We start from the raw sequence: 14,391 nt of genomic DNA, 5'->3' as shown, positions 1-14,391 counted from the left end.
AAATTTATAATACCAAAATGGCTGAAGGTAGTTCAGTGAGAGAGCATTGTCTTACAATGATCTCTAATCTGAATACATTGGAAATTTTAGGTGCCGACATCGATGGAGAATCCCAAGTAGATATGATACTCCAGTCACTACCGGAATCATTCAAGAAATTCAGACTTAATTATAACATGAACAAAAAGATTTATTCTTTGTCTAAATTAATAAATGAGTTAGTGGCGGTGGAAGGCATCCTTGGTACTTTTAGCGTTGAAGCCAATGTGGGTGAAGCTTCTACTTCTCAACCTAAGTCCAAAGACAAGGGTAAGAAAAAAAAGAAGAAGGACTTCACTAAGCAAGAGGGTAAGCAAATTGCCTTAGGAGTTGCCGACAAAGGAAAGAAGCTCAAAGGAAAGTGTTTCCATTGTGGTGAAAAAGGACATTGGAAGAGAAACTGTCCAAAGTTTAAGGCTACCAAGAACAAGGGTATGAAAACTTCCTTTCTTCTTGAAATATGTTTGGTACAGAATCCTGCGGATTCTTGGTGTATGGATTCAGGTTGTACTAATCATATTTGCAATTCTTTGCAGGGGTTTCAGGAGAACAGAAAGCTGAATGAAGGTGAATTGTTTCTTACTTTGGCTGATGGGAGTAGAATTCTGGTTGAAGCTGTTGGTGTTGTTAATTTATTCTTTGAGTCTAGGGTTTTAATAGTGAAAGACTGTCTTTATGTACCTAATGTTCGTAGGAATTTAATTTCTACAACTTATTTAGGTAAACATGGATATTGTGTTATACTAAAGGACAATGTTGTAATAAAGAAGGATAAAATGTTTATCTGTTCTGGCAATATTGTGGATGGTCTTTATATTTTAATTCCTGATAAGCATGAATTATATAATTCTGAATTAGATGATAACTCTTATGTAAAATCATTAAAGAGAAAGTTTCCTTCTAGTGATGCATATCTTTGGCACTTGTGTTTAGGTCATATTAATTCAAATAGGATTCAAAGATTAATCAAAGATGGACTTTTACAGCCCATGGGCTTTGATGAATTTCCTGTTTGCGAATCTTGTTTGGAAGGTAAAATGACCAAACGATCTTTTAATGCAAAAGGTAGAAGAGCCCAAGAGTTGCTTGAATTAGTTCATACAGATGTATGTGGTCCTATGTCAACCTAAGCAAAAGGAGGTTATGAGTATTTCATCACTTTCATAGGTGATTACTCTAGATATGGTTATGTGCACCTAATGAGACGAAAGTCCGAAACCTTTGAAAAGTTCAAAGAGTTTAGGGCTAAAGTTGAGAATCAATTAGGCAAATGCATAAAGGCCATTCGATCTGACCGAGGTGGCAAATACCTTCTTGGAGATTTAAAGGATTACCTAATTCAAAATGGGATTGTATCCCAATTGACTGCACCTGGAACTCCTCAACAAAATGGTGTAGCGAAGAGAAGGAATAGGACTCTTTTGGAAATGGTTAGGTCCATGATGAGTTATTCAACTTTACCGATTTCCTTTTGGGGGATATGCATTAAAAACTGCTGTGCATATTTTGAATTTGGTTCCATCAAAATCTGTTCCTAACACACCCCAGGAATTGTGGAGTGGGCACAAACCTAGTATGAAGTATCTCCACATTTGGGGAAGTCTGATAAGTTGGAATCTAAAATGGAAGTGTGCATGTTTTTAGGGTATTCAAAGGAAACCAAGGATTATTTATTATATAATCATAAGGATAACAAAGTGTTTCTTAGCACTCATGCCAAATTTTTGGAAGATGATTATATGAATAATTTTAATCCTAGGAGTAAAGTTGTTTTGGCTGAAATAGATGAAACTGTAGGTGAACAACCAATGGATGAAACTAGGGATGATGTGGTTGTATTAGATACACCACAAGATACTACTCATGAGATGTCTAGTACACAGGTGCCTCGTCGTAGTGGGAGAATTGTTTGGCCTCCTGTGAGTTTTATAGGTTTGGGAGAAACTTATGAAGCTATCTCAGAAGAGCCTGAATCAGATCCTTACACTTATGATGAAGCAATAAATGATATAGATGCACATCATTGGGTCCAAGCTATGAAATCTAAATTAGATTCCATGTATTCCAATCAAGTTTGGGATCTTGTAGAGGCGCCTAACGGCATTAAACATGTTGGTTGCAAATGGGTTTACAAGAGGAAGAGAGGGATAGATGGAAATGTTGAAACCTTCAAAGCAAGACTAGTGGCGAAAGATTATACACAAAAAGAAGGCATTGACTATGATGAAACTTTTTCGCCAGTAGCCATGCTTAAATCTATCAGAATTCTCTTATCCATTGCTGCTCATTATGATTATGAGATTTGGCAAATGGATGTCAAGACTACATTTCTTAATGGCAATCTTGAAGAGGAAATCTATATGTTGCAACCAGAAGCTTTCATAGCAAAGAACCAAGAGCATATGGTATTCAAGTTGAAAATGTCCATTTATGGACTTAAGCAAGCATCTAGGTCATGGAACATCAGATTTGATCAGGCAATCAAATCATTTGGTTTTGAACAAAATCTTGATGAACCATGTGTGTATATGAGACATCAAGACAAAGTAGTAATGTTCCTAGTGCTTTATGTAGATGACATTCTACTCATTGGAAATGATGTAGGGGTAATGTCATCGGTTAGAGTTTGGTTGTCAAGCCAATTTGATATGAAGGACTTGGGCGAAGCTAACTATATTCTAGGGATCAAGCTTTGGCGAGATCGAAAGAATAGGATGTTGGGTTTGTCACAAGATGGATATATTGATAAGGTTCTAGAACGGTTTAGAATGCAAAACTCCAAGAAAGGATTACGTCCTTTTAGATATGGAGTTCCTCTGTCTGATGACCAAAGGCCTAAGACTCAAGAGGAAGTAAATATGATGAGACAAGTTCCCTATTGTTAGGACATATGTGTTTCACTTGTTTAGAATATATGTCATTCATTATTTATGTAATTGGCTAATCCTTTGTCAAAACGCACTTTACTTGTAATTGGGTAGAATTAGGATGAGTTTTATACTTCAAGAAATTGTGTTTCAAGATCAAGTGTTGAAATCATCAAGTCTGTCCAAGAAACAAGTTTAGAAGTGCTCTTTATTAAAGCTCAACAGCTAGCTTGACAACTGCATCTATCGAGCTTTAAGAAGTTGTTTTGGCCCTGAGGCTTGACAGCTGCTCGACAGCATCTCGACACCTTTAACTGACGAGATTTAAGAAAAACAGATTCTGAGTTCTGTTTTGATTCCAATCCGTGGATGTGTCTTTAGGCCTTATTTTCTCCTAACCCTAGACATATAAAAGTATTATTTTAAGGGTCGTCAAAGTGTGGCAAGCTGCATAAGCATTGAGAAATTCTTGTTCATGCAAATTGTAACTTGAGACAAAGTTCTTGCCTTAGTTCATCTCTCTTGTGAAGAAGTTTTTGTGTCTTTGCACCGTAAGGTTTTGTAACTAAGCATCTTCTTGATCTTCATCGTGTGGATGAATTGAAGCACTTTACAGCCAACAATCTTCTCTAGTTTGTGATTGAAGTCGCGTACTGGAATCCGCACAATTGGTTAGTCACGTACTTGGGAGCCGTGCATCGAAAGGAGAAATTGTCACTACAGAACAATTCCAATTGGGTATTGGGGTAAGGGTTCAACTGTAGGTTGGTAAGGTACTTGTAATTCCTTTACTTGTAACCGCTTATTGTGATAATAGTGGAATTTCAGGTGGTGACCTTAAATTCACTCGGTGGGGTTTTTGCCGTGTAGGTTTTTCCCATTCGTAAACAAATCACTGTGTCATTTAATTTCCACTGCATACTTTAGTTTATTGGTGATTTGTTTGTGCTACCACGCGTTTGCATGTTAATTTGATTAATTAATAAACTTGGCTAATTAATCAACTTAATCCATCACAATGGGTCAATACGTTTTTGGCCTATCACCTATGCTTCTGTTGTGGGAAGACTCATGTATGCCATGCTTTGTATTAGACCGGATGTTTGTTATTCAGTTGGCATGGTCAGTCGATATCAATCAAATCCAGGACTTAAACATTGGCAAGCTGTAAAGCATATTCTTAAGTATCTACGGAGAACGAGAGATTATATGCTTGTTTACCGATGTGAGGATTTGATTCCAATTGGCTATACAAATTCAGATTTTCAATCGGATCTAGATTTCAGAAAATCCACTTCAGGATGTGTTTTTACCTTGGGAGGTGGAGCCATAAGTTGGAGGAGTGTTAAGTAATCTTGTATTGCGGACTTCACCATGGAAGCTTGTTAGGATGTGTGCCATTAAATCCTATTATATAATGCTATGTATGTTATTATTTATGACATTATGTATGACTTAATGTTGTGTTTAATAAAGTTGTTTTATTATTATCTAAAATAATGGTAACATGAATATTGAGACATTATCATATAATACATGAAATGCATTATATGTGATTTATGTGATTTAGTCACAGAAGATGTAAATCACAAGTTCCTTGTAAACTGGAAATATAGTTCGTAGTCGGTGATGAGATTGGACATTTCATCTGCGAATACTATAACATATCGACTAAGATGATTTGTCTTGATCATGGAAATGGAGATTTCTAGTTGGTATGTTGGTATGTTTTAAGAGTTAAAACATATTGAACTGGACCGCTGTGAGATTTATTATTTTTTCAATGACTGTCAAATGAATAATAAACTCACGACTTACGTTTGCATGAACTCTTAATCCTGAGAGAATAATGGACTTGATCATAAGGTGTAGGTTGCTTAGATATATCAAAAGTGAGATTTAGAGTAACGGTCAAAATCTCAGTATGCTGGGTAACCAAATTTAGTATTGATGGAACATATATTCTCAAGATGGAACATATATTCTCAAGATGGAATTCATAGTCTCTTAAAGGAGATATAAAATATTCTCTTGAGATAAGTTTAATGCGTTCAGTTATTCAGAGAGTTAGACCTAATCACTTTAGTAAGAAATTACTAAAGTATATGTTTATGGAATTGGATTTCATAAATATATGATGAATAACTTAAAGGATTAAACCGGGTACTTAAGAATAAGATGTAGTAATTTACAAAGTGGTAGTCTACATTCATGACTTTGTGTTACTACGAATATTTTATGAAGGGGTTGCATGTACAATAAAGTCTTGGGATATAATTTATAAATAAGGCCTAGAGTGTAACTATATTTATATAGTGGTATTAAATATCATTAATGGTAACTTTGGACTTGTCAAGAGTTGACAGAAAAGCCCAAGGCCCATTGGAGCTAGTGTCTTATTGGTCCCTTTTGGTCCCACTCCAAGCCACACACTTAAGCCCAATTAGAAAGGCCCAAAAGGCCAGCCCAATTAGATAATCAGTTATATACAAAGGGAGAAACATACAAAATTTTCTGTAGAGAATTGTAAGAAGACTATTGTGAAAAGGTGTGTAATAAGTGTTAGACACTTTGACATTCTTCCTTTGGAACTGATTGAGAGACCACACATCTTGGGCGTTAGTGGCATTAGAGTGAAGATTGAAAGTGCTCCCAAGTGATTTTGATATTCGGTTTTGAAATTCACCGCTCCAAGGTACACTCTCTTATTCTATATTCTAAAATTTACATAGTACATGTTAACAATTACAAATGAAGTAGATCCGTTTATTTTCCATTGCATATATGTATTTTTTCATCAGGCTTTACCTGCGAGACACTCGCGAAAACCAGCTGTCACCATCTGTCATGACTCTTCGCATTCTAGTCATGTGCAAGACACATGCATTACTTCGCGGGATGCTTAGTTGCGAGCTACTCGCAAAAACTCTTCTGTCTTCAAATGCTTGAGTCTTCACACACACACTCTCTCTCTCTATCACACATCCCTTACAATAAAATCCCACAATAAATACAAGGTATAAAAGATTGAACAAAATTACAATCAAATTTAACACAGAATTAAAGCCAACACAAAACAGTTGTAAATCACAACTGTACACCACGTTTTTATGTTTTTGCTTAAAGAGCTCATCAAACGTAAATCTCAAAATAAAAAGAGATATTTAGCTGCAAAAGTCGTTGCATATACTAGTATTTGACTAGGAAAAAGGGAAAGTGACTTGTATTAAAATGTATGGTGCCTCAAAAAGCCAAAGGCTCATTCTCAAAGTTGAAATATCAAAATGTTCAGGCATCGATCTCAAAATGAGATGTATTTTGTTAAAAAATGATCATATGTTATGATTTGTAAAGAAGCCAAATGAAAAGCATCAAAGAGATGTAATCATTTTCTTGTGGGAGATCATATATGTTCATTTCTATAATTGAGATAGTCCACTTGACTTAGTACTAGTTATGTATGACTTGATTGAATTGATCATTGAAGTTTCATTCTAGACTAAGGACTATTCCACATTTGATACACACACACACACTACACACAAGTTTATTGAACAATGAGTGCTTATTTCATTTGTGTGATTGTACATGTTCAAATGTGATGTGTGTGTGCTCAACCATATATGGATCAAACCAAAAATATTTTTTTTTTCTTTTTGTTTGCTTTTGGAAGTGATTTGTATCACCTATATTTTTCAAAGTTTTTCAAGTTGTTTTTGTGTGAAAAACATGTTTTCTGGGTGGTTGCGTGACTTATTTCATGTGTAAGTTTAGTTACGAGTTAAAGGGTTCAATTCTCAAGTTTTTCAGCTTTGGACAGAGAGTTTCGCGACTATTTCGTGAGTAAAGCTTACCAGTGAAATATTGTTAACTATCGTTAGTCTCCTTACCGATGTAGTTAATAGAGTAATAACATGTCTTTTTTTTTTTTTTAAACTCATGAGGCATCGTTTTTAATATTAAAAAAAATTACATATCAACCAAATTGAGGCCCATTGGATTTGCCTATCTGTTGGTAATTAGGTTTGCCATGTTAACGTCATCAACATTTAGGAAAAATTACACTTTACTACTCTAAACTATATTCTGTATTACACTTTACACTCTAAACTTTTCAAATGCACATTTTGTACCCTAAACTACGACCATTGTTACATTTTGCACCCCGATGTTAAATTTACTAATAACTTGGATGAAAATTCTAAGTTTATGGTACAAGTGTAATAAAGAGTATAATTTATGGTGATAAAATTTAATTTATCTTTTGTTTTCAAAGCATTGATAAGAGGGGCAATTAGGTCTTTTCATATGGTGCCATATTGTTTTAGTCAAGTTGATTGTAAACTTGATATTGAGGTGCATAGTGTAGCAAATATCATAATTTATGGTGCAAAGTGTAATTAGAGGTATAGTTTAGGGTAGTAAAGTGTAACTTCCCCCAACATTTACCGTCCAACTGGTTGATTACGTGTCATTTTTAGTCAATGTTTATAATCCAAATGGTTCTTCTTTAGAAATGAACCCTATCTTATAAAAAATGTTTATAATACTAGTGGGTAGGGTTAGTTGAGTGTAGTTTTTACTGGCTAATGGCGTGTTCAAAGAGCTATTGTTTAGAAAGGTTCCCTACATTATATAAATGTGTGTGTGTGTGTGTGTGTGAATTTACAAAAAAAGCCACCAGATTTATTGTCAAAAGAAAGATCAATTATAATAACAACATTGACTAGAAATATTTTGACGTGATAAGAGTAAAAAGAAACCTTTGATTGGTTGGAGTGCATTTATTTTCAATTATCAAAATAGATAACGACATTAATAAAAAAAATATATTTTATTAAATACTTTGGAACCCTATTCACTCTTGTGTTCTCACTGCTCTTAATGCCTTGAGTTGATGGATAAATACATGTTTGTATAGCATATAAAACATACGCAGTGGAAAAATAACGGATCTACTTCATTCATAGTTGTTAATATGTACTATCTAAGTTTCAGAATTTGATAATAAGAGAGTGTACCTTGGTGCGATGGATTTCAAAACAAAGATCAGAAGCACTTGGGAACACTTTTAATCTTCACTCCAATTCCACTAATGCCCAAGAAGTGTGGTCTCTCAATCAGTTTTCCAAGGGAGAATGTCAAAGTGTCTAACACTTCTTACACACCATTTCACAATAGTGTTATATTTCTCACATACAAAAATTCTATATGTTTCTCCCTTTGTATCTAACTGATTATCTAATTGGGCTGGCCTTTTAGGCCTTTCCAATTAGGCTTAAGTGTGTGGCTTGGAGTGGGACTAAAAGGGACCAATAAGACACTAGTTACAATGGGCCTTGGGCTTTTCTGTCAACTCTTAACAAGTCCAAAGTTACCATTAACTATATTTAATACCACTATATAAATATAGTTGCACTCTAAGCCTTATTTATAAATTATATTCCAAGACTTTATTGTACATGCAACCACTTTATAAAATATTCGTAGTAATACAAAGTCATGAATGTAGACTACCACTTTGTACATTACTACATCTTAATTCCTTGAGTACCCGGTTTAATCCTTTAAGTTATTCATCATATATTTATGAAATCCAATTCCATAAATATATACTTTAGTAACTCCTTACTAAAGTGATTAGGCCTAACTCTTTGAATAACCAATCCCATCAAACTTATCTCAAGGGAATATTTTGTATCTTTGTTAAGAGACTATGAATTCCATCTTGAGAATATATGTTCCATCAATACTAAATGTGATTGCCCAACATACAGAAGTTTTGATCATTTCTTTAGACCTCACTCCTGATATATCAAAGCAACCTATACCTCATGATCATGTCCATCATGTCCATTATTCTCTCATGATTAAGAGTTCATGCAAATAGAAATCATGAGATTTATTATTCATTTGACAGTCGTTAGGAGAATAATAAATCTCATAGCAGTCCAGTTCAATATGTTTTAACTCTTAAAACATATTAACATACCAACTAGAAATCTCCATTTCCATGATCAAGACAAATCATCTTAGTTGATATGTTATATTTTTCGCAGATGAAATGCTCAATTTCATCACTGACTACAAACTAAAATTTTGAGTTTACAAAGAACTTGTGATTTATATCTTCTGTGACTAAATCACATAAAATTCATCTCATAGACTATATGATAATGTCTGAATATTCATGTTACCATTATTTTAGATAATAATAAAACAACTTTATTAACCATAACATTAAGTCATACAAAATGTCATATATAGCATCATACAATAGGATTTAAGGGTACATATCCTAACATGAGTAACATCGGAAGATTGGCTTCTTGTGTGTGTGTGTGTGTGTGTGTTTTTTTTTTTTTTTCCTTCAGAATTTGCAGGAGACTTGAGGATAGATATTGGACAACTTTTTAACTGCTTGATGATAATAGGAAATTTGCAATTATGAATTAGTGGAAGAACGTTTAAATTTCAATTTGTAAACTAATGGGAGAGTGAAACAATTTTATTAGGCATTTTTAGGGGGAGTTAATAGACATATTTTTACTATTTTGCTCTAAATTGTTTTAACTCATTAAATGTTGGATGCGAGAATATTTTAGACTGACAACTTGTCCATCACAAATAGGGAAAGCTTCTTAAATAGTACTCCCTCCGTCCCACTTAGTTTGTCCTCTATTCCATTTTGAGATGTCCCAAAATATTGTCCTGTTTCTAATAATAAAAGTCATTAATTTACTAATGTTCCTATTATACCCCTATTTAATTTTCAAAACAAATCCATTTGAAAAGAAAATCAACAAATTTATTTAAGGGTAGTTTTGGAAACTAATACATTTTTAAAAGTTAGACAAGATAATAAATGATGTTCCCTTAAAAAGTTTGACTTTTCAAACAAGACAAACTAAATGAGATGGAGGGAGTAGTATAGAAGAGGCTTATTGTACATGCTAAGCACGGGTGATAAGGCTAATATTACTATTTAAGAGATTTCTTTCGTTTAGGATGAATAGTTTACTGGTCTAAATTACCCTTGCATCCAATATTTAATAAACTAGTTGCTATCCCGTATAGTGCACCGAATAGTTACACATGAACTATCTTTTTATAAGACAAAACACAATATATATATATATATATATATATATATATATATATATATAGAAATAACCATATTATGTAATTGTTTATAAGATGAAACAAATACATACTACTAATGTTTCTCCCATACTATTCATTTCCACAAAAAATAATTAATAGATATTCACAACATGATGGAAGACATGACAAACATACATATCGCCTCAAAGACATCAAATTTCAAAATGAAACATACATGATCCACATTTTCATATGCATATTTTCAGATATCAAGATACTTTGATGTCAAACATGAATAAAAATATCTCTTTTAGCATTTACTCAATTTGTAGTTTGTATAGAAATCACAACCATGTTGCCACAATGCATTAAAAAAAACATTATTCATCATGTAAAACTTTATTTTTTTATTATTATTATTTTTTATGAGAAAGATGTAAAACTTTAGTTAAGTCCATACTAGCCTTTAAGCGCGTGCTCAGAGGCTCTTCTATTTTTTGGGTAAGGGTTAATTTAGAGCATTTATTATAATTTAGGATTACTACATTTTTCAATCACAGAAAAAAAAACCTAGGGGTGTGATGAGTATTATGTGTGGTAAAGTGTGATGAGTATTATGTGTGGTAAAATAATTTTTCATCACACCACACATAATACTCATCACACCCCTAGGTTTTTTTCTGTGATTGAAAAAATTAAGAATCCCAAATTATAATAAATACTTTAAATTAACCCTTACCCAAAAAATAGAAGAGCCTCTGAGCACGCGTGTGAGCGCATGCTCAAAGGCTAGTATGTGTAATTGTAATAAATTTTTAGTAAAATAGGAGAAATAAGTTACACTTCTTAACATAAGTAAATAAAAGCTTAAATTGAAAATTTTATGGCAAGAGATACACGTTAATTGTATAAAACCACAATTGTATTTTGAGATTTTTTTTAATAAAGTATTAAATGGTGCTTTAACCTTAACAAAAGGCTAATACAATTGGGAATTAATGTTTAGAAGTATCTAGAAAAAGCTTATTAATTTGCTTTTGTACCTTATAAAAATGCAATATAAGTATTGATAATCATAGTTTGTCAATTTTAAACTCATTGGGTACTCAGCTATTGTAAAAATTTGTAGAAGCATCCAAATCCCAATCCAAAAATGCAAGCCATGTACCTGGTGGTTGGGTAGTTTTTAAACGTGGGATAGAAAGTGGGATTTTTTTAAAATAGTCCATGGATAGAACATGAGATTTTTTTTAAATGTGTAGTTTTTTTTTTTTTCAAAATATGGAAGAGATTAAAAAAGAAAAAGAGGAGAATGTGAATTTGGGTTTAAAAAAAAGGTGGTCAGGTAGTTTTTAAATGTGGGATAGAAAGTGAAATTTTTTTAAATAGTACATGGATAGAACATGAGATTTTTTTTAAACGTGTAGTTTTTTTTTTTTTTGATAAACTTTTAAATAAGGATAGGGTCACACCAATTCCCCACCTTAATCTTTTAAATTTCCCTAAAACTTAGCATTTTATTTTCTTTCAAAATTAGATATGTTAGTGCCTAAATATAAGGATATGGATGGAGAAGTTATAATAGTGGTTTTATAGTAGGAGTTTTTTTTTTTCTTTTTTTCTTTTTTTCTTTCCAAAATATGGAAGAGATTTAAAAGAAAAAAGAAAAGAGGAAAATGTGAGATGTTTTTTTTACAAAAGAACACGTGATTAAGGAAAATGAAGTTTTAAAAAAAGAAGAAGATAAATCTTGATAAAAGAAAAAAGGAAGAGAGAGAGAGAGAGAGAGAGAGAGAGAGAGAGAAAACGTGAGGTGAGCATATCTTTCTGGATAAGGATGTATAGTTTTTTTTTTTCTTCAACAAACCACATGGGACGTAATTAAAGAAGTTTGTTGAGTTCAAATAGAACATTATCATTATTTGGATTTTGAACAAACCGAAAGGAAACCTGAGGTTGTTTAAAAATTAAAAAAAGAAAAAGAAAAAGAAAACGTAGGATTGTGGGTTAGATTTTTAACTTTTGTTATGGATGTGTAGTAAGTGGCTAACTTTTAGGACTAAAAAACTAAATTTTTGGATTAAAAAAAATTGATAAATGTTATTAAATTTTTTTAAAAAGAACAACAATACCAAAAGAAACACTACACATCCATAACAAAAGTTAAAAATAGTTTAAATTTCAAATATATCAACAACAGCAACAACCTTTAAAACTGAGAAAAAGGTGCGTAACATTTTTTATGAAGTATTAAATTAATACTTACGAAAAAAAAATTAAATTGAATTTGACATAGAATTATACAAATGATAAATATAGTTTCTATTACAAAAGAAATTGTTTTACAACAATTTCTTAGATAACAACCACTTTATGTGAGGTTTAATACATATAATAATTCTTGTAAAGTCTCTCGCCCGAACTTATCTAATATTCCATTCCAATGACTCCTCAATGCAATCCAAAAAATTTGTGCGTACGTGAACCTAAGAGAAATAAAAGAATTAGGGTTAAACCATGTATTTAAAAAAAAAAATTTAATCAACAAACCAAAGTTAGAATTTAACTCTATCATGGACTCTTTAAAATCTAATCACCACATCATCAACTATTTAAATAAATAACTAAATAAATAAAATAAAATTTAACACCAAAAACATATACAATGATGGTAAAAAAATAAAAAATAAAAAACTTTAATGCCAAAAACATATACAATGAAGGTAAAAAAAAAATTCTTAAAAAGAAAAAAAAAATACGTAGAAGGAAAAAAAAAGGTGAGGAAATAGAAGATACAGATTTTTTAGAATTTAACTTTATCATGGATTCTTTAAAATCTAATTAAATTCAAGTTTTCAAAATTACATTTAAAAAAAAAGAAAAAAAAGAGTTAACGTGATACATATATATATAAAAAAAAGGTAGAACTCAAAGAAAGTCATTCATAAACCAAAGAAAAGAAAACAAAGAGGAACTTGCAAAAGATAGAACCTGAAAATTTGTTGGTTGAATGCTTCTTTTGTAGCATAAGGTAACCCTGTCTTTGGATCACAATACCTACAACATGAAATGAAAATTCATTAAGAAATACAGTGGTAGAGTATATGAAGGAACCATTCATTTCAAAATTACATTTAAAAAAAGAAAAAAGAAAGAGAGTTAACGTGATACATATAAAAAAAAGAAAAAAGTAAAGCTCAAAGAAAGTCAACATAAACCAAAAAAAAGAAAACAAAGAGTAACTTGCAAAAGATAGAACCTGAAAATTTGTTGGAGCCTCTGACAATAAATGTCTTTAATCTGAAGTAAAAGAAAGGAAGATGTAGAGCTAAACTAAATATCTTCAATCTGAAAAAGAATGAGAGATAGAAAGTGAGATAGAAACTGCAAAGCGTATGTGAGTTTGTGGGTTTTAAAGTGTAGGAGTTTTAATTTACATATTTATCCTTGTTAGTTGAAAACTTGTAAATGGATATAATGAGGGTACTTTAGGCATCCAAAATATGGAATCCAAATAGGGAAAGCTCCTTAAATAGTAGTATAGATATTACCTTTAAGTGAGGCACATAATAGTTGCATATTTAACTTCATAGGATCTATACATTACTAAATATTTTACAAATTTAAGTACAATCTATATGTAGGAAACTATCAAGAAATTAAATTGAATTAACCTTTTTTTTGGAGAGAGAAAGAACCACTTATATTTATGGATTTAAAAAAAAAAAATTTAAATTCTTGGTCAATCACATTGATCATCGATCAATTAATCATAACTCGATTCCAGATCATATTTAGCAATAAAAGAGGAATTAATAATAAATTATATATTTCATAATTTAAATCAAATTCAAATCTATAGAGGTGCAATTCATCCCTCTTAGTGGACTTTTTCTTATAATGAAAACAGGAGGAAAATAAAAAGTATAATTCAAAAATTTTCACAAACTTCAAAAAAGTCTTACAAACCTCAACGTTCATGAACATATCATATCATATACTATATATAATAGTGGAAGCCTTTTCCAACAATAAAGGAGGTGCTGCCATGTAGGAAAAATGCCGATCTAAAATTCAGCCACGTATAAGTTAAAAAGCGATAAATTATATTGTTTCACAACCTTAACACCGTTTGATAGTCTTTGTGTATATAAATAAAAAAAAAACGGTTAAAATAAAATAAAAAAAGGCTTGCAACTAAAAAAAAATAGCGATACAGAGAAAGGGAAGGAGAAAAAAAAAGCTTGCGATACAGGAGAGACACAATTCGTACGGCCAGCCATCACCATCCCTTGCCAAACTTAGACCACCGCAACCGATAGCGGTAACCTAAAGGTACATGTAGGAATTGAGATACAGAGATAGAGAGATCTACCACCGG

The sequence above is a fragment of the Castanea sativa genome, chromosome 5 (genome assembly GCF_040712315.1).
Source record: "Castanea sativa cultivar Marrone di Chiusa Pesio chromosome 5, ASM4071231v1".
Taxonomy (NCBI): Eukaryota; Viridiplantae; Streptophyta; class Magnoliopsida; order Fagales; family Fagaceae; genus Castanea; species Castanea sativa.
This window is presented reverse-complemented; position numbering follows the sequence as displayed.